Source organism: Felis catus, chromosome B3 (assembly GCF_018350175.1).
Source record: "Felis catus isolate Fca126 chromosome B3, F.catus_Fca126_mat1.0, whole genome shotgun sequence".
NCBI classification, from domain to species: Eukaryota; Metazoa; Chordata; class Mammalia; order Carnivora; family Felidae; genus Felis; species Felis catus.
The window spans coordinates 50,473,396-50,498,487 of record NC_058373.1 but is presented as its reverse complement, the minus strand read 5'-3'; the positions used below and the strand labels follow the sequence as shown (position 1 = coordinate 50,498,487).

Here is a 25,092-nt window from a genome sequence, read left to right as displayed (position 1 = left end):
TGTGTTCTCAGTCCTGAGACTGTACATGGGCTTTTCATTGGCTGAGATGGATGCTATAGGTTTTTTTTTTAATTTTTTAATATTATTTATTTCTGGGAGACAGAGAGACAGAGTGCAAGCAGGGGAGGGGCAGAGAGAGAGGGAGACACAGAATCCAAAGCAGGCTTCAGGCTCTGAGCTGTCAGCACAGAGCTCGAGGTGGGGCTGGAACCCACAAACCACGAGGTCATGACCTGAGCAGAAGTCTGATGCTTAACCGACTGAGCCACCCAGGCGCCCTGGATGCTATAGCTTTAGCAGCTGTTTTACAAAAGAGGTGCCAGGCTGCACCAGGTAGCACGCAGAGAACGTTAGGAGACAGTGGGAGAGGGAGACAATCTTTTCTGAAAGTTGTCATGTTTTCCTTTGTAAAAAGCAAAGGTACATGTTTATGGTTACTGGTTTTTTTGTGCATAATGTGAGGTAGGGATCTGATTTCACTTTTTTTTTTATTTGAAATTTTCCCTTAGTACCATTTATTGAAAGTCCACCCTTTCCCCACTGATTTATGATGCCACTTTGTTGGGGATCACTTTTCTTTATATGTGCTGGTAAGATTCTGAGGTCTGGATTGTGTTCTACTGGTTGTTTTATTAAATTCTTTTTTTTTTTTTTTTTGAGACAGAGTACACGTGCGCAAATGGGGGAGGGGAAGATAGCTAGGGAGACACAGAATCCGAAGCAGGCTCCAGGCTCCAAGCTGTCAGCATAGAGGCTGATGCGGGGCTCGAACTCAAGAACTGTGAGATCATGACCTGAGGTGAGGTCTGAGGCCCAACTGACTGAGCCATTCAGGCACCCCCTATTTTGTTAAATTTTTAAATCCAGGCTTTCCTATCATCTCTCCAAATGAATTTGGCTTAATAATCTTTGTTTGCTATTTTGTTGGGTAATGCTTCCTCCTTTAATTATGAGTTTTTTGTAATATTTTTTCCTTTTTTTTTCTGTTCTACAAAAAGTTTTAAATTGATTTCTATTTTTCCATGAAAAATTTGTTTTAAGATTTTGATTGGAATTGCATAAATTTATGGGACAATTTGGAAAGATCAACATCTTTAAATATTATTTTGTTATTATATGCATAATATATTTATTCTTTAATTATCTAATTTAATACTTTCAAAAGTTTTGTAATTTTCCCCCCAAAAATTGTCCCACATATGTTATGTCATTCATTCATTTACTTGTTATTTTTTAGAAGGCTTACTTTTCAAGCCAGCAAACTTGCCAGCCTACTTGTATCATTCTTGATTTTAAAGAAATGTGTTTATTTTATTTTATTTTATTTTTGGTTTTTATTATATATATATGTGTGTGTGTGTATATATATGTATGTATATAATATGTATAGATATAATATATATATAATGTATATAATATGTATATAATATATATAATGTATATAATATGTATATAATATGTATAGATATGTATGTGCATGTGTATATGTATACTTTGTGTGTGTTTGTGGGGGGGGTCCCTGTGTGTTCTTTCACTGTAAGAAACCTGGCTCCCCAAAATACCACATTTACTTATTTGTTCAATTCTATAATATATCTAATGTAATTTTAGAACTACTCCACTATAATCTTTAGTGACAATTTTTATTAGTAAGAATACTTTTATTCTTTTTTTTAATATTTATTTATTTTTGGGAGGGCGCAAGTTGGGGAGGGGCAGACAAAGGGAGACAGAGGATCCAAAGCCAGCTCCATGCTGACAAGCTGGCAGCAGCAAGCCCAATACGGGGCTTGAACCCATGAACTGTGAGATCATGACCTGAGCCAAAGTCATATGTTCAACCCACTGAGTCTCCCAGGTGCCTCAAGAATACTATCATTCTTAAAGAATATTTTCTGATAAAATATAGCTTCACCAGCTTTCATCCTTTTTTTCTCACCCTTTTAGTGTCTTTATGTTTCAGCTTTGACTACCATAAACAGCCTGCGAATTTTGTTACCTACTATGATAGTCTACTGTGAACTTGTTTGTTTTTTTTTTTTTAGCTCATTTACATTATTAAAATTACTGAGTCTGGGCCTATTTCTAACATCTTATATGGTGCTTATGGTGCTTCCTATTTGTTCTTCTTTTTCTTTTCCTCCACTTTCCCCCTGTCTCACTTTCATTGAATTGATAAGTTTTTGGCTCTTTCTGTGTGGAAGTTATATACACTGTTTTTGCTTGTTTTTTAAAGGTTGCTAGTCAAATTTTGATATGCATATATAGCTTAATAATGCTTAATATTAATTAATAACTATATGAGAATTTTAGAACACTTAAGTCTAATCACCAGCCTCTTATTCTACATGTTATTGCTAGCAAGTATTTTATTTCTGCCCTGTCTTTTACTGTTTCCTCCTATCCATTAAGACTCATATCTCTAAGTTTATGAAAATTGCAAATATTTCCTGTGATTTGTTACTTGCAACCACACGAACTTTTAAAGGATTAAAGAGTAGCTTTTCCAACTTCATGTTGGGTGTCTCTACTAAGATTTCACTCCCTCAACACTATGTAATAACCAGCAATTGATATTATTATTTTTATTTTTAGGCATACAGAATTGCTTCTGCATAATGAAATTATACTCAGAGGAAGAAGATTGCATGTTCGTATTTTAGCTATAAGGATAGATAGCAACTAAATGTCTGAGAACTTTTCCTCTTATTCTGAATTTCAGAGATTATCTCATTAGAATTTCAACTCCACCAAATAGAGATAATGTTGTAAACTAAGTAATTTATTGAGAGCTTGCTGTGAAGGAGTTTATCAGTATTCTGTGGAAAGGCATAAGGTGAAATCTGCTTCTAGCAAGTGAACTCTAGAAAGTCACACTGATAAGATCATGGAGAAAAGAAAGCCTGTACTAGAAACTTGTGAGACTTGAGCTGTCATAAACCAAGGTACTTGGCACCAGAGGTGAACTCTGAGGACAAGGTTCAAAATGGTGATGAGCAGCAAATGGTTAAGATAACCTCATTCTGCCCTGATGTCCAGGGCTTATAACACTTGTATTATTCTTCCATTAGCTTTATGGGTCCCATTTTGGCTATGAGCCAAGACAGTGAGGAAGTGTCAGTGTGAGCCTTCAAGGCTGCAATGGGAAGGCAAAGAGGAACATATATGAATGAGCTGGATCCATCATCTGTGAGCAGAGAAGATTAGGGGGCACAGTCTGGCCCAGCAAAAGATATTTCTAGGCGCCAGTATTTCACTGCGATAATCTTAAGTGTTAGATTCAAAGGGTCAGTCCAGGCTCAAGCTGTCAGGTGTATGCAAGAAATCCAGGAGCTCAGGTGTTGGTGAAAACAAAGTACAGATGGTCTCATAAATAGCAATAATTTGCTTTCCTTTGCCTTTTTTTTGAACACCTACTGCATACCAAGCAATTCATATACATTATCTCTAGTGTTCCCAAGGATCTTGAAAAATTGGAGTATTTTCAGTCCCCATTTTACATGAAGAAACTGAGATTAAAAGGTATGAAGAGACTTGACCATTTTACATCTATACATCAGCAAAACTAGGGTCTAAATACTAGTTTATTTCACTCTGGAGTCTGATTTTTCCACTACCCCTAGCACCTCTCAATGAAATGAACTCATTGTTTCAATTGGGTCTTGACAGTTCCAACCATAGGTTAGACTGAAAAATATGCATTTTTCTTACTTTAAAATATATCTTGGATAGATTTTCTTATTCTGCACTCTTTTCACATCCTATTCCTCAAGTTGTTTTTATTATGCATAGATCTGGAGGCAACTAATAGACATTTAAAAAGTCAGGTCAAAAAATAAGATAGCTGAGAGCCAATATGTGGAAAGATTACTACTATATTCAATTAAAAAAAGTTTATAGTACATGTGATAAATGGGTACTTTCCACAAGATGCCCTAGGAATAGGTTTATGATTTTGATTTGGGGAAAATTGTTTACTTAATAAGATCTGTGGTCTTATTTAATGGAAACGAGTACTGGAAGATTGTCACAGGTCTTATGTAGATTTGTACTATTTGCCAGAGATAGTAAATAAGATTGTCACTGCAGCTGATTAATTTTCAGGACAAAATTTGCATCTCCTCTCTTCAGGGATATTGTTGCCATGGTGATATTGTGACATCAAGCTTTGTGCAGAGGGTTGCTGCCTCTTACCTGTAGACTTTGGCTTGCACTGTGTAGGAAGAATTTCTGGACCACTTGGAGAAATTTATATATAAATTTAACATATATAATATGTCAAAGCCAAGGTAAGGGTAGAGAAATGTCTATTAAGATGCAGACCCATTGACTGTCATAATACCTCTTTCTATTTTGATGTCCATTTTAATATTCTGAAGATAAGTGAGAACATTAAACTATATATTTTCATTTGCATAAATTTAAGCTTCCAGTAAAGTGTTTTTCTTTTACACTCTGAAAATGTAGTCTCATTTGTAAAAGAATTGGAATCATTGAACACTGGAAAGAATATTGACTTTAGGGTGGGGAAATAGAAATTAAAGTCCAATATTACTTTTTACTATGTGACTTTGAATTTAATCCCCCTGAATTTGTTTTGCTTATTTATAAAGTGTTGAGGAGATTAAAAAAAAACATTTTCCAGGTATAAAGTACTCTGTTTCATTTTTGCTACCTTAATATTTCTATTCTAGAGAAATGGATTGGGTCAGTTATTTGGTCAATATAGCAGACTTTTTAGGATGGACTCTTTTTTTTTTTTTTTTTTTGCTATGTTTGCTTGTATTTTACTGATTTTTTTTACAATAGATAATGAAACAGTAAGACTAATGATATTGTTCACAGAGGGACCAATGGATGAGAAGAGGAAACCTGATCTCAATGTTATATGCCTATGGAAAAAGAAGATTCCATAAAGTAGAATGAAAATAAAGGCAAAATATATAGTCTTAGAGTCAAGAGAGTAAATGAAAATTTATAGGAATTAGTTAAGAGACTGCACATTTAAATACAACAAAGAAGCCCAACAAAGAAGAGCTGAAAAGTTTCCCTTGGGATCAGCATTTAGGAAGTTAGTAATTAGAGCAATTCCCTGAGATCTGTTGAGAGGCTGTATTTCAGTGAAATGAGAAATGGGTGGATATCAAAAAATGGGAGTTGAAAGTGGAGATCACTCATTGAAGAATCATGGGTAAAAAGAGAAGGAGAGAAATCTGATGGCCTCAGGAGTAGTACATAGGATCAGGGAGAATTTAAAATCTTTTCAAAATAGAAGACCCTGAGTATGTTGATAGGCTCAGAAGAAGCAGCCTGTTTCAAGCTGTGATATACAAAAGGGGGAATTAAAAAGGTGGCTCCAGCTGAGGGAAAAATCAATGAACACAAGAGCTTTGAACAGGAAAGACATCACCTCTGAAATCAGAAGAAAGAAGGCAGAAGTGTGTGTCAGTGTGCACTAGTGTGTTGACTGGGAATCAGAAAGATGAGTGAGGCCACTACTGATAATTTAAATTTTCTTTGTGAAGTAGAAGGCAAGGTTATATGTGAGACAGGGACATTTGGCCGTTGTAAAAGAAAAACAACTGGCCTTTTGTTAAAGGTGGAAAGATTGATTTTATTCAGGCTATTGCAGTAGGATAGAGACTTCAGTGTAAACTGAGCTCATATCTGCTAAAACAGATTTTTAAATGTTGGGGTATACTAAAGGAAAAGTACTGAAAGGTATTGGTTGGGGTTGGGGAGGTTTAGCTATGTGACTAGGCCAGCTGTGTTTGCTAGTTGGTACTTAATCAAAGTTAAGCTCCTACCCTCACACAGGTATTGGGAGACACAGATGGATGCTATCTTGTTGATTACATTTCAAAAGGATGGCTCCCGGGTCTTCAAGAGAGGCGTTCCTGGGTTATAGAAGATACATCTCAAAGGTATAGAGGAAAGGTTTACAGCTGCAAGTTTTCTAAAGCAAATGTTCCAGAAAAAGGAGATCGGGATCCTATAGTCAGATTTTGGCTAGAACAAACAGCAATTTCTTTTGGGAGCATTGGGCTTTCTTGGGCATTTTAAGGAGACTGGGATCATCATTGTAGGGACATGGGCTTGAACTGATAGAAGTCCTGCTAGACTTTTGCCAATAAGGAATTCCGAGAAGAATGTTTGTCACCATATTAGTGTTTGACTTTTTCAAGATCATACTGATTTGGATCATTCAGGTGTGAAACCACAAGATGAGGCAGTGAGCCTGATATATAAAGTTTAAGCAATTTCAGAGAAAGCTCTTTAAACTGATCATATAAAAACTGATGCCAGAATGTTCAGTTTAGAGCAATATGGAAAACTCAGACAAATAGGTTAAAGAGTACACGACTACAAAACCAACATGAAAGAAGGGGCTATGGATCAGAGCTAGAAGACAGGCACAGTGACTGTGTATGTGAGCTAGCTCTAGAAAATCTAATCTCTTAGGGTAGGGCCCAACTATAGCGCTGAGGGTTGTGAATAGTACTGATGGAAAGATCTAAGCAGAGCCGTTGTCTTAGCCTACAGAAACTTATTTGAGTATAGTTTTGGACCATGATGTTAGGACCAAAGAAAGTTCCCAAGGAACTTGGCGTACCTGGACCCAAAGTAAAAAAAGAACAACTAGCTGAAGAGACCTCATGTGAAAATTTTAACTTCTTGACTTTCCAGTGACCAAGTTCAAGATTAATTCTATAATTTGGAACAGAATTGGATTTTCAGGATTTTAACTTTTAGCAGTTATGAATTTGTGTCAAGAACTATGGAAAATGTCAACTGACCCTGCCTAGCAAAAAGAGAAAGATCATGGAGCAAGAACTAGGCAAGATATCTCATTGGCTCATATTCTACATTTTCCCCTGGAGGAAGGTATAGAGAAATTGACTTAAAGGCAGGGACCATTCAATGGTACAAATGGCAAAGATGAAATAATATGGTTAAACATGAACCATGTGGCGAAGTAGATATGTTTTCTTCACCTACTTGGTAAGTACCTCTTTTGCATTCCTAACCCATGTAGTTTGAGTGAATCTGAATGAACCTCCAGTGAAAGAGGTAAACATATAACCAAAGTTGGGCCAATCAAAGCACTTCATAAGGTTAAAGTGATTGATTGAGGCTGGGCACATGACATTTCGTTTGTCATATTAATGTTCATAAAATTATTTATAATTTATCACTCTTTTGGTGTCTGGACAGTCTCTAGTGATGTTCTCTCATTTCATCCCTGATGGTAATTTGTGTTGTCTCTCCCAATATCCTTCTGTCTGTCTGTCTGTCTCTCTCTCTGTCTCTTTGTCTCTCTCCCCTCCCCTCCCTTTCTCTCTCCTGCTTTGCTCCTCATTGCTTTTTCTTTTTTTTAAGTTTATTTATTTATTTTGAGAGGGAGAGAGAGAAAGAGAAGGAGAGAATCGCAAGTACACTCCACGCTGTCAGTATAGAGCCCAACACAGGGCTCAAGCTCACAAACCATGAGATCATGACCTGAGCCGAAATCAAGAGTCACGTGCTTAACCTACTGAGCCACCCAGGCACCTCTCCCCTCATTCCTTTTTCTTGATCAGTCTAGTTAGAGGTTTTTCACTATGTTTTGGATTGATTTTCTCTATTTATCTCTAGTTTCTATCTCACTGGTTCCTGTTCTTTTTTTTTTTTCATTCTAATTACCTTGGGTTTAATTTGTTCTTCTTTTACTAGCTTCTTCAAGTAGAAGCTTAGATTATTCTTTTTAGTCCATAACGATGCCCCTGCCCACCAAATTATATTATATTGGGCTTTTATTTTCATTTGTTTAAAATATTTTCTTCTAGTACTCCTTTGTGATTGAGTGGAAACCAGGTTATCTGCTTTTTTGAGCAATTATTAGTAAAATAGAGAAAAGAGCATTATATATCTGAGTAAATTGTGAGAAAACTCATTGGAACTTTAAAAGACACTCTTAGTAACTGATATGCCCACAACCCAGTGGTTTAGCATATAAGGGAAAGGTAAGAATATTTGACTCAGATGCACACACATACCCAAGCACATCCAGGCTCATGAACCTTGATTTCTGCTTATATGCCGTGATTTGGCCTATGCCTCCAGCTCCCTCAGATATGTGTATTTGATAGAAGCTGCTTGCCTGAAGTCATTTTCAGAGAATATATTCCTCATCATGGTCATGCGGCAGAGGATATTTGAATTACAGCAACTTAAGGTTTTATTAGTCCAAGTAATTTTGAATTTTAGATGGGAGACTTTAAACTGAGAAACACCTTTGAATCCTAAATGAATTACTTTGATGTTGGTTTTATAGTTACTGTCATGGGCAGTGTTAAGAGGAATTTGAGCTCATCTGCATTAAAAAATGAGCTATTTCTATTTTACTTGCTTAAGGGTCAAAAAAGACAGGAAATAATAAAGAAGAGGGGAAAAGGAAGCTAGAATGGAAAATAAAAAAGCATGCTGGGAGGCTGGAGCCCAGGGTATAGGTTTTTAAAATCCAGGAAGCGGTGATGAGGAGGAGAAGGAAGGAAGAGGGAAAGGTAAGGAAGGAGGAGGTATTTGAGAAAGAAGACTCCCTAATACTGAATGTTAAGTTATTTGTGTTTCTGTGATGTAAACACTTCCAATACCTCAAATCTTGAGGAGAGAGACACAAAAGCAAATAAGTTCTGTAAATTTTGCAGAATTAAGGAAGAGTGTTGGTTTCCACATCTGCATTGGCACCGGGCGGAATAGAAATAGCCTGCAAGAGATGGAAACTGAGCTAAAATTAGGAGTAGAAGCTCAGAATCGGATTTGGGAATGTAAACTCCTGGGAATTTTCAGAAATCTGAGAGAAGACATTAAACTTTTCAAACGCCATGGAAGAGATATCTAGCAAAATATTGTTGTAGATTTATTGAGCAGAATGACCCTAAGTGACCCTGTGTTAACCTCAGGCCCTGTGCTGCCAAACACCAATAGTACTCTTCACTGAGCATCTATTATTAACCTACCGCTCCTGGCAATGGCAGTCTGCTGGGGAGAAGCTGTGCAGAGAAATAGTTCCATTTCTTCCTCAGATTTTGGCATAGGATTAGGAGGAAAATTATGTGAAAAATGAAATGATTTCATGTGACTGTTACATGATAAACCAGCTTTCTTGGGTGACATATTATCAGGCTGAAAGTGTGTGGCATGAAGGTTTTCCTCAAATTGTTTAAAATAATGTATGCAAAGTTATTTTTAAAACAACTTAGTCACCCAGAATTTATTTCATTCCCAAAGGCAGTTCATAAATTAAGATTTACACTTAACATGCTGCTTTCTTAATTTGGAGCATGTTAATATAAGAAAATGACACACGTTATTTTGGGGCTTCTAACTCAGCTCTTGCAGAAATGCTGTTTTTATGCTCTATATGAAAGTTATATATCATATTTTCATGTTTAATTTCTTCATTTTTGATATGTACATCTATAATATTGGTGGTTACATAGAAATGAGACTAGGAAATATATTATCTAGTATTCTGTCAATCCGAACTCTGTTTTATAGCATGTTTCCACAGTGAAAATTGAAGATAACAATGTAAATAAAACAGTATAAGATTTTGATATGTGGTTTGAATCATTTGCCTGAGAATATTATTACATTAAATTATGCTTGATTTCATCTTAGTATTTTGACATGACTGATAAAATCTTCAATGATAAAAACAACAGAGTTGTATGTCATTCATTGTCTCATTTTTTGCCTCATAATGAGATTTGGAAACAGGCTCAGAAAAATAATGCTTGTCTGTGGCATAATGGCTGATGCACTGCCTCTTAAATTCTACAAGTGTAAATATGCATAAAGTTCATATTCATGATTGATTTTAATCTTCAAAAGAATTGATACATTGGTTTGAATAAATACCCAGCAGGGTTCCATCATAGTTTCATGACTCAAGCTGTAATTTATGCCATATATATTTTTTATTTGAGATTGAAATATTATAAGAAGTTCCTATATGCATTTAGAAATATCCATTGGTAATTTTGTTTCATATTTGAAGTCTGCTGTATTCAATATCAAAAATTATTAACTTTGATTTTTCTTTTCTTTTGTTTGTACTTTGTAAACGAGCACATACTACTTACAGGGCAATAACGCTAATTATCATGCATTCACCAACACCGTTAATAAACAGAGAAAAACAAAATAAAATAAAAAATAACTCTAGGTAGTCTTTATAATAGTTTGAGTTATTTTAAAATGTTGAATATTTAAACATTAGTATGGTTGTGTGGTATGAAGGCATTAATTTGTATCGTGATTGATTGCATTTGCCAAAATGAATTAATTGTTTTCAAACTTTTTTTTTTTTCAAATCAAACACAGTTTATTACCCTAACTTGCCTCACAAAATCAAATTGCAAGCAGGAATGGATGGTCTGAGCTGATTGTTTCCAGATTTGTAAATTTCACAGACCAGTGAAATTAAAAGGAAAACAAATGAAGAAATTGGCATAGGTTTGTTAGTATTTCCTATTGCCAATGACTGTGTTAAACAAAACAAAATGGAATTATTTACAATTATCATTATTTCATAAAAGAGGATATATAAACAGCTCCCCCCAAAAGGAAAAAAAAACCACATGGTTATAATCTCATACGGAAGAAGTCTCTGAAAACAGTTTATAAAACAAATTCTCTCTCATATTTATTTTTCGTTGTTTATGCCATGAATTCCAACCTCATGTTCAGAAAACTTTATCTAAATGGATATCAAGGGAACACATTTCTCAGCTATTACCCAGACACTCTTTTTATCTTCCTGTCCAGATTCTTGGCTCCACACCTCATTCCTGATCCCTGTTTGTGTTGTCTTCGCATTGCATAATCCTTCTAATTTTCACACCTGGCTTTGGAGACCTAGGTTTTCTGTAAAGATTTTGGGCTATGCACACTCCCTTGGTTTTATCATTTCTGCTGATTTAGGGTGAAAAATCCCTGTGCTACCCTCCTGCCCCTTGGAATTCCCACCCTAGCTGTGATAGCCTCAGCTTTGATAAAAAATTCAGATATATTTTCCCCAACCTAAATCAAATTTCATTTCTGCTAGTTATATTCGCACAGTGCATCTTCTCTTCCTGGATATTAATTATTCCTTTTCACCAATGACATTTAAAATAAGAACACATTTTGTTCAGTTCTATAATATAGTTATCTTAAGCTTTGAAAATATGTGGGTTTTTTAATAATTATTATTTGTTTTTAATGTTTATTTATTTTTGAGAAAGACAGAGAGACAGAGTGCAAGCAGGGAGGAGCAGAGAGAGAAGGAGATACACAATCTGAGGCAGGTTCCAGGCTCTGAGCTATCAGCACAGAGCCCAATGCGGGGCTCCAACCCACGAACCGTGAGATCATGACCTGAGCTGAAGTTGGACACTTAACCCAGGTACTCCTATAATTATTTTTTTAAACACAATTTACTGAGGTGAGGTCACATGATGATATGTTTTAAATGATATTTTATAGATTGTAGGACCTGAAATTTTCAAGATTTCAAAATAAAAAAAGGGTGTTTTGAGGATCCTCAAGCAGGTAACCTCAAGGTGAAGGGAGCCATAGCAATCATGTTCCACTATGCCATCCATAATGCAGAATAATGATGTCTGAATTAAATGCTCATCCAGCCTCCATTTGGACACTCCTAGTCATGGAGAGTTCATTGCCATATAAGTTATCTCATTCTATCGTAGGGCATCATCATGGAAATTTCTCTCCTAGAATGACCTAAAATCTGCAAGTCTGTATCTTTTTTCTAATAATAACCTTTCAAGTATTTGAAGATAGTTATCAACTCCCTCAGGAGTCTTTGCTTCTCTAGGGTAAACATTATTAGTCCTTTCATCTATTCACTTTTCATATGACATATTTTTTGGACCTTAATCTTTTAGACTGAATTTTCCTAAATATATTGACTATTTTCACAGTGTTTTTTTAATTTTTTTAACGTTTATTTATTTTTTAGACAGAGAGAAACAGAGCATGAATGGGAGAGGGTCAGAGAGAGAGGGAGACACAGAATCTGAAACAGGCTCCAGGCTCTGAGTGATCAGCACAGACCCCGATGCGGGGCTCGAACTCACGGACCGCAAGATCATGACCTGAGCCGAAGTCAGACGCTTAACCGACTGAGCCACCCAGGCGCCCCTACAGTGTTTGTTTTAATGTTTGTTTATTTTGGAGAGAGAGAGAGAGGCAGGGGGCAAGGGGTAGAGAGGAGGGAGACCCAGAATCCAAAGCAGGCTCCAGGCTCTGAGCTGTCAGCCCAGAGCCTGACGTGGACATGAACCCATGAACCCATGACCCAAGCCAATGTCAGATGCTTAACCGACTGAGCCACCCAGGAGCCTCCATTTTCACAGTGTTTTATTCATGCCAGCTTCTGGCTGGTCACCACATTCCTGAAAAAAATTCTACAAAACAGACCATGGTTGACTATTTCTTTTGGATCATCTGAACAAAGTACTCCGATTAATTAATACAGCATAAGACTAGGTTAGATCCTCAAAGATGTTCACATGAATTTTGTAATACAAAAATCCCTAGATTTAATCTTTGTGCTAAAATAGATTCTTTTTATCCAGTTTTTGTTTGAATTTCTGAACCAAAATGTAGGGCTTCAGATTTAACTTTGTGAAAATTAATGTTGCCAATACATTTTAGCACTCTCTGTAAGATGGAGATACTTTACATTATTTAAAGAAAGATCACTTTAAATCTTGTTGTATTATATAATATATGTATTTCTCCATATCCTCTTATTTGCACATTCAGCTCAGTTATTTTAAAATAAATTGGTGTCAAAGATAAACAACAAAATGAATATGCTCAGAAACTCTACAGTTGAGACTTCTTATCAAGTTTATACTCCGGCATTAATTCACATTAATTGAATATAGTTTTGAATATAAGTCCAATTAAATATATTATTATTCAGCCCATGTTTTATTCAGAGGTATGATTGGAAACTTTATTGCTTCCTTTCTAAAAGATAATAATATCTTAATAGCCATCTCAAACATAAAATGACCCTATTCAATAGTTTTAGACATATTAGTTTTATTTTCTGGAAGTTTGTTGGACTTTTTTTTTCCCACCAAAATGTAAAGTCTTTATAAGAAATATGTTAGTTAACACAGATCCTTTAGAAAGGAGGGCCTGAGGAGCAAAGTGTTGCTGCCTAAAGAGGTACAAGCATGTGTGTGTGGTAAGATAAAGAGAAAAAAGGAACTGAGGCAAGGAACAGAGTGAGTGGAACAGAGCCAGTAGGTTTCTCAGTGGGCATGTTTGCTTAATATTTAGTACTTCCCAGAAGACTGTAAGGAGTAATCCCACCTCAGTGCATGGAAGAGAGTTAAAAGGGGGAAATATATCTGCCTTGGTCTGTGTTATCTCCTGCTTTGTATCAGTCAAGATTCACCCACACTTACTCCCCATATCCCACCAGCTCAACTACCTTGTCCTTCCAACTTTGTTCTCCCCTGATATATCTGTGCCTGTCAGTACGTAGTTAGGAGGCAGCAAATCTCAAACCTGGAATTAAACCACTTGTATTAGTCAGCTTAGATTGCCATAACAAAATACCATAGGCTGGGTAGCCTAAATAACTGATTTCTAAAAGTTCTGGAGACTGGAAAGTCCAAGGTCAGAGTGCCAACCTGGTCAGGTGGTGGTGACAGCTCTCTTGCTGGCATGCAGATAGCTACCTTCTTGCTGTGTCCTCACATGGTAGCGGAAGAGACAGAGTCTGAAATCTCTTCTTCAAAGGGTGCTAATCTCATGCTGAAGATCCCACCCTCAGGGGTTCAATATGTGGGGACACAATTCATTCTATAGTACCCTCCCCCTCAAATTCATGTGCTTCTTACATGAAAAATACATTCATTCCATCTCAACAGCTCCAACACTTTTAGTTCATTCTATTATCAACTCTAAAGTCTATTAGAGTCCAAAGTCTTATCTGAGTGTCTTTTAAAGCAGATATGGGTGAGATTCAAGATTCAACTAATGCTAAGGCAAAATTCTAATCTAACTGTGAACCTGTGAAACCAGACAAGTGATATGCTTTCAAAACACAATGATATTCCTATTCCAAGAGGTAGAAATGGGGAGGAGAAAAGGGACAACAGGCCCCAAGCAAGTCCAAGACCTAACAAGGCAAATTATATTAGATCTCAAGGCTGGAGAAAATCCTCTGGTTGGATGTTCTGTTGTCTACACCCAGTAGGGTGACAGCATACCCATCCCGCCATCACCACCATGGCCCTTTGGGGCAGCCCTGTCCCTTTTGGTCAATATTGGGCAGAAAACAATAGAAACACAACACATTGCTAATGTGTAAATTAATATAATCTTTCCAGAGAACAACTTTGCAATGCAAACCAAAAGCCATAAAATTTTGCATATCTTGGGGCGCCTGGGTGGCGCAGTCGGTTAAGCGTCTGACTTCAGCCAGGCCACGATCTCGCGGTCCGTGACTTCGAGCCCCGCGTCGGGCTCTGGGCTGATGGCTCGGAGCCTGGAGCCTGTTTCCGATTCTGTGTCTCCCTCTCTCTCTGCCCCTCCCCTGTTCATGCTCTGTCTCTCTCTGTCCCAAAAATAAATAAACGTTGAAAAAAAAAATTAAAAATAAATAAATAAATAAATAAAATATTAAAAAAAATTGCATATCTTCTGGAGCAGTGACTTCAAGTGTAGCTATTTATAGCAATAATATTTCTATAGTTGCACAAAATATTATAATACAAGAATGTTTATCACAATAATTATATTAAAATGAAACATGTGGAAACCCCAAATGTCAACAGAGATTGATGTAGTTACTCAGTAGCCTAATGTGCAGACAAAAAGAATGACAATTAACATCTTACTCAGACTATTTAATGTCATATAAGAAATCCAATGTATAATATATAAATGAAGCAGGTTATCAAACAACATGTGAAATTGTGGTAGATGCTGTGTGTGTCACAGCCATGTACCTTCACCCTCACTATTTCAGTCTATGCTTGCTTGACTTCTAATTGCTGGATTCTACTTCTGTTTGCCTGAGTTTTCTTTGTCCAGGTGCTTAGCAGGCCAGAATGCTAAAGAATAATGTTCCTGGATGCGTAATTGCCCAATAATTGATGGAGTTCATGTACAGATAGCCCAGGTCACACACTCTTTTGCTGAAGTGACTTTGAGAACAGTGCTCCATACTGACTCCCAGAGTTCCTCATTGGGATCAGATCCAAGAATCCACAGTGATGACTTCCCAGGTAATGTACCCTCTGTTGGCTGCTTTGTCTTCCCTGACTCACTTTTCTACCTTCCTACCTGTGTTTCCTGATGTCATCACTCAGGTGAATGACTAGCACTCAAATCCTTGTCTCAGGGTCTTTGTCTAGGTACATGCAACTTAAAATACAATTCAAACAATTTCAATTAAAAATAATATTTATGTCTTTATAAAACTGTTTGCATATATGTCCATTGAATTAGCAATTCTGGTTTTTACTGGGGCTGGTGAGATTATAGATGGACATTTTCTTCCTTTTTCCCTATTTGCATTATTTTGAACGGACGTGGAAGAAGCAAAAAAATAATAAAAGTTATTTTAAACAGGAAAAAACAACAAATGCCTTTTCTCTTGTTCACTCTTTCTCAATCCTATTCTCATTTCAGTCCCTTCAAAGGAAAGCTACTTAATATGAGTTCTATTGATTTATAGTGCAAAGACAGTGTGTAATTATATAATGGCTTTTAGTCAAAGGAATATTAAAGGTAATACAGGCCTCAAGCTGTTCCTGTAGCAAGTGAATTTCAATTTTAAACTTTCAATGTTCTTTCTGCCTTGGCTACGTCTTTAAATATTTCAGAGCTAAGAAATTCTGTTTTTCACCAGAAGAGGATTGACCTGAATAAACCAATAGCATTTTCAGAATTGTAGGTACAGATATGCCTGAAAAGTACCCTTTTCCTAGATTGTGTTATTTTAAAGTAATCCTGATTCCTTTTATATGAAAAGGTATCAGACCTCAGGACTTCAGAAATGTTCATTTTCACAAAAGCTTGAAGGATAGTTGTTTGCTTATCATGCAATTCTATTTGTAGGGCTGGAGAGAAAAGTAAATTCTTTAGACAAATCTTTAAGTCTTTGAAATGAGAATTTCTGTGAGTGGAAAGGGTGTGGAGCCAAGAGTTAGGAGACTTGAATTCATAGCCTTGGACCAGCTAGTGACCTGTTTGTTCAGCTGTGGGGTTAATAAACTTCAGGCAGAGACAAAAGAATGAGCAAAGTAAAGGAATGTGTTAATATCTATTGGGAACAGGCAAGTTGCATAATGAGTAAAGTGATCTATTTTGGACCATTTTTTTTTTTAATGTTGATGAACACATGAGTACTGAGAGGTATTTCTTTACCCTAAGAAAAGCAATGGTGCAAGTTTGGCTGATAGTAACAAATGCACTTGGTCTCAGTTATAAAGGGTGTATGGGAACTGTGGTCTACGGATGATTGTATTAGTTTGCTAGGGCTACCATAATAAAATATCACAGAGTGGGTGACTTAAACAACAGAAACTGCTTTCTTCCAATTCTGCAGGCTGGAAGCCCAAGATCAAGGCTTCTGCAGGGGTAGTTTCTCCTGAAGCCACTCTCCTGGCCTTACAGATGGCCATCTTCTTAATGTGTCCTCTCATGGCCTCTTCTCTGTGCATACACTCCTGGTGTTTCTTCATGTAAGGAAACCAGTCCTGTTGGATTAGGTCCCCGCTGTAAGAGACTGATTTTAGCTTAATCATCTCTTTAAAGACCTTTTCTCCAAATAGGGCTACATTCTGAAGTACTAAGGACTGGGACTTCAACATATGAATTTTGGGGTACACTATTCAGTCCATAACAGTGACTTGGGTAGTAAGGACGATGAAGGCTCAGATCTGGGGACTGCTGAACTCCATAATTTAATGATCTATCAAAATGTATTTTGAATCTCAGGCTATATTTTTCTTGATATAGCTTTGAAAATCTGTTTCTAAAATTATATTTCTATGTGTCTGTTTCTTTTCTTTTGAATTATAAATATAGAAAATTGCTAACAATTGGCTCCACTTAAAAATAAGTTGACTATGAAACATTCACACGCACAAAAAATTGATTATATATTAGGCCAAAAGAAAAAAATGTCAATACATCCCCTAAGGTGGAAATCCTGAAACTACAGCAATAGAACAAGAAATCAATGACTAAAAGATGGTTAAAAAAAAAAAAAAGTAAAGGAAGATAGTAAAATAACTGCAAATAAAGCATTAAAAAAAAAAAACTTCTAAAAACTCAGGTTAACGAGGCAAGTAAAAACTATGTGGTAGCAAGGGTAGTAATGAAAACTTTTCAATTATTCCTATTCAGTACTCTGAAATTATGATGTTATTAAATCAAAGTTATAACAATAAATTAATCTTTATAAATAAATAGGAGTAAAAAAATAAAATGTATTAAAACTATATTTTTGGAAAGTAAAACAATTCAAAATGTATGTGCTATACATTCTGCCTCAGAAGGCAGATAAGTTGCAATACTAAAGAAATAAGAATAACAGAATTAATGAAGATGAGAGCATAAATTAATGAAACAGAAAAGAAAATATTTATCTTCAGAGTGATTTCTTTTTCTTTCCAGAGCTATTTCTTTAAAAAGACCATCTAAACAACACAGATACACAACATCCATGATGGGAAATTATTTACTTAGATTTTGAAGAAATTTAACTATTTTAAATGAGTACTAACTATATACATTTATATCGATAAATTTGACAATATAGCTCAAATGAATACCCTTCCTGAAAAAATTAGCAATTTGTACTCAAGAATAGTTAGAAACTATAACTAAAGAAACTCTAAAGAATAGTTAGAAACTATAAATCAAAGAGCTCTTTCCCCTCTTCACCCCTGACCCATAGGTATCAAAATGTTTGGACAGCAAATCCAATTCAATTTGTAAGGCACAAAAATTTGAGATATTAAAGCTATTGAAAAACATAGATAAATATATACAAATTAATAATTCATACTATGAAAATGGTATGTTTTAGTTTTAAAAATGTTGGAAGAGAGCACCAAAAAAAAAAAGGAAATTTGTGGACTTCTCCTATATATGAACATAAAAACAAAAATATTAATGACAGCCATCTAATATAATCTAGCACAATATTAAAACAACACTGTGCTATATTTCAGAAATACAAAGATGGCTCAGCATTTAGAAATCTATTAAAGTAATTCACTACATCAGTAATTAAGGAGAGAAAGTACATGATAGATGCTAGAAAGGTCCTCTGATGAAGTTTAACATCCATTTCTGAGGAACATCTTTAGTAACTTGTAAATCAAAGGAAATATGCTTAGTTTTAAAAGTTTTTTTTTAATCAGTAGTTAACAGCAGAAATCATACTCATTAAGAAACACTAGAGGAATTTCCCATAAATTTAGGAAAAAGACAAGGATGCCCACTCATTACTATTATTTAACATCAGGCTGGAAACCCAAGGATATGAATGGGCAGTTACAGAAGACTGCAAATGAACAATAAACATGAGAAAATATGCTCATCTCTAGTAATAATAGCAATGAAAACTAAAACTGCAATAAAATGTAATTTTTACTTATTGGATAAAAGATTAACAGTGCTTGATTTTGGTGCAATTGCTCTCATTACCTAAGCCCTTCTTCTGTTCCTTCCTGTCTCAGTGCCCCTACTTCTCTATGGGTTAATGAAAATCACTTTCATTAGAACTAGTTCTAGAACTAGAACTAGTTCTTTCATAATTCCAGAACCTCAAGGCATCCAATGACAGTTGATGGCTTTCTCTTCTGAAAAAAAAAACTGCAGATGGGAAAGATCTGAGTAGTTGAGGGAGAGTTGGGATGGAATGGGGGGAGAGCTTTGGTACTGTGGATGGTGGTGGTTTTTCTCTTTCTTTCTTTCTTTCTTTCTTTTTTTTTTTTTTCTTGTAATTTTTAACATGTATTTATTTTTGAGGGAGAGAGAGAGAGAGAGAGAAACAGACCACGAGTGAGGCGGGAGTGGGGGTGGGGGTGGACAGAGAGCGAGGGAGACACAGAATCCAAAGCAGGGTCCAGGCTCTGGGCTGTCAGCACAGAGCCTGACGTGGGGCTCAAACTCACTAACCATGAGATCATGACCTGAGAAGTCAGCCACCTGACTGACTTAGCCACCCAGGTGCCCTGGTGGTTGTTATTTTTTTTTTTTTTAAGTGTCTGAGAATAAATACACCTTGCCACTGTAAGGATTGATTTCCTTCCTGCCCATTAACATGACTTAAATCCTATTTCCTGAAAATAGTAACCATTACAGTCTTTTGCTATGGTGCAATCTTTTCCTTGTTCAAGGTTATACTACAAACCTCTATCACATTAATCTACCTATGAATAGAAAATGGCCAATTTGCTGATTTCTAATCCCCAGAAATCTCCACTGACCACTTGACTGTATTTGCAGTAGGCAGGGAAGGGTGGAGGACATTTCATTGCACTCTCACTTTGGTAGCAATGGGCAGAAAAATTGTATTACACGATTGGACTTCAACAAAAAAAAGCAGCCAGAGGCCATTTGGACTGGCAGTCTAGTTCTTAATCACAAAAGAATTAATGAAGAATTAATGATTCATCTAAGCCCTGTGCTATCTTTCCTGGATCTGGAGGCTAAATGCTGGGAATGTCTTGTTAACTGTACTGAGGGGTCAGAAGAGGAACTCTCAGGGAGACCTTATAGCTTGCGCAGGCTGCCCCAGTAGGGTCCTTCTCTTTGCCTAATGTACAAGGTATTCTTGCCTGGGAAAGTGCCCTATCCACAAAAAGTCATATATCTTATCTTGTTGAGACCACAGGCAGTTAGGATGGTTGATTTTTGCTTCTGGCCAAGCCATAAAGAGCTAAAAATGACCCATATAGTCTGGAGGGATGAAAATAAGATAGATTCTGAGTAATAGATTCAATTCCATTACTCAGGGATGTATAAAAAGTGAAGTTTTCTATAGAGACTTCACTGAGACCAAGATTTAATAACAAGAATAATCCTAAGGACAGAAAGGTAACTGTTAGTCCACCATATTGGATCAGAGATAAAGATCTTGGGTCAGAGTTGGGGTTTGAAAAGTATAAATCTTTAGTGCAGTGGATGACCAATGGTTCCTGCAGTCACAGAGGACCACCACATGGGGGGGGGGGGGGCAAACCTTTGCAATCATGAAGGAGCCAGCGCAACTTGTTTCTGGGTTGTGAGTCTCAGGTGAGATATCACATAGGTCATGAACTACCTAAAAGCAGTTGTTCACACACGGGTATAATCATTCATGATTTTGTTTTCTTGTGAAGATATTTAATAATAAGAAGAAAATCATTATTTTTCTCCATGCTGTCATACATTGCTTTATAAAAAGAGGAATCCATAACAACTCCCTTGTGAGCTTATTCATTTTTACCTGAATATCAAATATATTTCTCCTCTCCTGGAAAACAGTTCATTAATCAAATTTGAGGGTTCCTTTATCTTTGTTCCAAATACATTAACTAATTCTATCAATATCCTTATTACATGGAGATCAAATCTTTTGAGTTCCTCATTATCCTATAGCACAGTTTTGTCTAAATCCTTCTCCTTCAGTAAAACATTGGAGATATTTTATGTCTTAAGTTCACCAAGTCTCATGCACTAGAAATTCTTTTTCCCAGTTTTTCTTCTCATTCAAACAGTTATTTTCTATCTTTATATAATGTTGATATATATTGAATGTTGCTAGCTGTTCACTGTCCCCTGATTTCATCCTCTTCTTTTCTATAGTGACACAACTCCTGAATTTTAGCTGTGCATGCTGTTCCTTTAAACCTTTTTTTCTTTTCTTTTTTTTCCCCCACTAGCTGGAATGGAGATTTCATGGGCCATGTGCATGAATGATCTCACTGATGGCAGAGCATCAAAATCAAGGGCCTGTGGCCATCAGTGAGATGGCTCAGTAGCAAGTGAGTCTATATACTAATACAAGCATCTAATATGTGCCAGGTGATAGTTGAGCACATTATGTGCATTACCATATTTAATCTTCGTAACCACTCTGTAACACAAGTCTTGTCATTATTGCCATTTTACAAATGAGTGAATCAAGGGACTTAAGAAGTTTGGCCAAAGCCACACAGCTAATAAGTGGGAGACCTAGAGCCTCTGCTCTGAACCATCATGCCATGTATCTACTCAAGGATGACTCCATTCCTTCCCTCATTTCTCACATATAATCAGGACCACGGCCTGCAAATCATTCTTGATGCTAGTGTTGGAATCTATTCCTTTCTTCCAGTTCTGCTACCATAAGCCACCCCTGTTCTCCTCCCCCCCCCCCGGTAGTTTCCCAGCTGCCAATCATATTCTCTTTAATTTGTTTTCTTTTAATGTCCAAAGTTACCTGCCTCCCCAAATAGATTTGATGGCTTGGATTCCTTGTCAAATTCTTTAACAAAGGCCCTTGTTTATGATATGGCTCCTGGAATGTCTTTTTGACCTCCTAATTTTTGCCCCACTTCCTCTGTCAACCCCCACACCATCTTTTCTCTAGTCCTCACTAATACTAATTGACCTTTGCTCATGCCGTGTTCAGCCATGTGTATTCCTGCCTTGGAGCATTTGCACATGCCTGGAATATTAATTCATGACTCTCCCTCGCTGACTCCTCCTCCTCCCTTAGGTTCAGCTTATGTCTGAATTTTGGAAAGCATTCTCTGACTCTTTGAATCTATGCTGGCTGATAACTCCAAGAAGCAGCTCTGGTCATTTGAATCAGGTATAACGTTTGCCTTTATGTCTCTGATATATTCTTGACAAGCCTATCAACTCCTTGAGGGCAGATCTCTTTTGTTTATTGCTATATCCAGTTGAGATCACAGGGCCTGGCATAAACTAGGCATTTAATAAATATATTTGGAATGACTGAATGAATGGATGAAACTGGGAGGTGGCAGCAGATGGCCATGAGGCTCCCTAGGTCTGTGCTTGTGACCTTGGTTCAGGTCTGAAATTATGAATTCTGGAATTGGAAACATTGATTTTGTGTGGTTTCTTCTTCACCAAGCATCTTGATTATAGCAAGCACTTAAAATGGCCTACCCCAACATCATCCTTCTAAGTTAGGTTTATTACAAAGGTGAGTGCTTATGCTTTAACTCTTCAACTTGTAGTTGTTGTACCCCTTTACCCGCCAAAAATATGGGAGGGGAATATTCCTCTGCTGCTGGTTTCTGCAGCTGGTGGTGTTGGAAATGTCCATATACTGGATGTGTGAAGTGGATGAAGCCAAAAATTTTCAAGGGAACCCACAGAGAGCAGCTATTGTGATGTGTCGCAGTGTCCTCTGATCTAAGCTTCAGGAAATCTGGCTCATTGTTCATGTTTCTGGACTCACAGTCAAATGCCCTAGCAAGCCATGTATCTTCTTTGTCTCTGCCTCAGCATTCGGTAAGTTCTGCCATACTACACCAGCTTTATTCTCAGAGCAGGGAGAACAAGGGGGTGATGGTCACAGCATCTTTCACAGGAAGCGGTGGGGTTAGGAGTGAAGATTTTATGAGTTGGAAAGGAGAAATCACTCTAGGCCAGCCACCTTGATCTCTTCATATTTTCTCTTAAAATGACTACCATCCATAGCTTATTTTTTCTCTTTCCAATACAAGATGCAGGGAGGTGGGGCTGTTAGTAGTGGACAATGGTAATCATGATCTAAGTTCAAAAACCTTAAATCAAGTTGGCTATCCTTTATTGTTATCTCCAGATTTGGATGGTTGCCAAGATCTTTAAATTCTGCGTGCCAAACACCAGTGCTGTCTGTCCTTTCTATTCCATTTCAGTAGTCATCACATGGGTGTAAAAGCCTCAGTGACTATGAGTCATCAGACTAACTGTAACAACTTCCTCTCCAGGCTCCATGTCTGTAGGCTCTGCATCTTTAATTTACCATACACGCTACAACTCAGTCCTCATGAAGGTCTGTACTGACCTGGTCCCAAACCTTGGCTATTCTCCATGACCTTCAGGATAAATTTCAAATGCTAATAATTCGAGATGCTCATAATCTGGGCTCAATTTACCTGTGCAGTATAACATCTTATTGTTTCTCTAGGTTGATTATACCTATAACTGACCTTGTTGGGAAGAAATCATATTTTCTGCATTTTCTTCAGCAAGCTAAAGCTCTTTAAATGACAAATCCATCAGGTTCCACGGCTTTTTGGTCAGTCTAGTTCTTAAAAACTCCCCTGTAGTGCAATTTTTAAATTCTACTTTTTAAAAAAATTTTTTTTGATGTTTGTTTATTTTTAACAGAGAGAGAGAGAGACAGATTCAGAGACAGAGCATGAGTAGGGGAAGGGGCAGAGAGCAAGGGAGACACAGAATCAGAAGAAGGCTCCAGGCTCCGAGCTGTCAGCATAGACACCTAATGGGGCACCTGGGTGGCTCAGTTGGTCGAGCGTCCAACTTTGGCTCAGGTCATGATCTTGCGATCTGTGAGTTCGAGCCCCGCGTGGCGCTCTGTGCTGACAGCTTGGAGCCTGGAGCCTGCTTCGGATTCTTTGTCTCTCTCACTGTCTGCGCCTCTTCCTCACACACACTCTCTCTCTCTCTCTCTCTCTCTCTCTCTCTCTCTCTCTCTCTCTCTTTCTCTGTGTCTTTCTCTCAAAACATAAACACTAAAAAACTTAAAATAAATAAAACTCTACTTTTATCTCCTCCCTTCCATTTAGTAGGCTTCATCTGTGTCCTGGAGATCTTTAGGATGTTCTTGCCCTCCTCTTTATCTTCTTTCCCTGGTTCTAGATCCTTTGGTGTGTTAAGGAGGAGGAGGAAATCCCTTTTTCTTTGATGGTCATTGTAATCTTCTTTCCGGGGTTGTACCTGTTTCTCTACTATCAACTCATTGTCAATGCCTTCTGTGTTTTCCTTACCGAATTGTGGGGTTGTTAGCTGCTCTACAGCCACCTCCCTTCCTTATCCCCATGTCCCCCTTGTCCTCTTCCTCAGCTCAAAGAGGTTCCAAAGGCAAATCATCTTATATGCTGATATATTCCAAACATGAAATGAAAGATCAGTTACCCTTGTGTACTGAGTAAATCTCTTGGAGATGACATCACTTGGCTTTGGGGAGGATTAAGCACCCCTCCCCCTTTTATGGAGAGGAGAGGGGAAAATAATATGAAACTCTTGCCTTGGCAGATGACTTATATTTTTGAAATTTCCTCCACTCCCATATATCCACCATTGCACATTCCTCTGCTAGTGTAGACTGTCATGAGGTAATGGTTGTAGGATAGATAACATAGCTTAGTTACCTCTAAAAAGCCTTAAAGGAGCGTCTAACATTTCAAGGGTTTTCAGAATGTGCTTTTTTTGGCTGTTGGTCCTTAGCTTTAAGTTCTGGGAAATTAGGAAAAGTCTAACTCAGTGTTCTTATAGATTCCCACATAGGCATATTTCTTATAATAAAAATAATAGCTGGATTTTACTATGCATTTAAAAGGCTAACTATTGTACAAAGTACTTTGTTGCATTATCCCATTTAATCCTCTAACCACCTAATAGAGTATATATTATTAGTATCATTCTCATTTGATAGATGAAGCACTTGAAGTGTAAATAAGTTATACAACTTTTCTAAGGTCATATATGCAGGAAGTGGCAGTACCAGGACAAACCCAGGTCTGTCTGACTTCTGTACCCACACTCAACCTCTATGACATATTGTCTCCAAATACACCATGCACTCTGCCTTTATCCATATTGTTGAAATTAGACTTTAGAGATTATCCACTTAGATATTTCCATCATGCAGATCAGAGCCTTCACTGAGAGAGGATAAGTGAATTTGTCAAGGCCACATATCAGAACTTCCTCTCCTGAAATACCTCCTTTGCTATCCTATATATCTAGACCCTCTGTGGCCTTCAGTACCTAGCTCAGGTCCCATCTCATCCCACCTCCTAAAGCCTTTCCTGTCCAGCCCAGTCCTCA

The 25,092-nt window shown here is 37.1% G+C and overlaps 2 long non-coding RNA genes across 4 annotated transcripts in view; both read left to right on the top strand.

Annotated features, from left to right (window-relative positions):
• Positions 1-1,836: 1,836 nt before the first annotated feature.
• LOC123385931 lies at positions 1,837-4,954 on the top strand. Its single transcript, XR_006599217.1, has 2 exons — positions 1,837-4,289; positions 4,846-4,954. It is a non-coding gene; the product is annotated as an uncharacterized LOC123385931 (long non-coding RNA).
• Positions 4,955-11,372: 6,418 nt separating this feature from the next.
• Positions 11,373-25,092, top strand: part of LOC102899156 — a 45,975-nt gene continuing 32,255 nt past the window's right edge. Inside the window, exons 1-3 of one of the 3 annotated variants that reach the window (XR_006599216.1) lie at positions 11,373-11,431; positions 15,095-15,302; positions 20,961-21,062. This is a non-coding gene — a long non-coding RNA (uncharacterized LOC102899156). Of the gene's footprint in view, positions 11,432-14,622; positions 15,303-20,960; positions 21,063-25,092 lie in introns of those variants that run through there. The other 2 variants (XR_440505.5, XR_440504.5) reach the window with 2 other exon arrangements.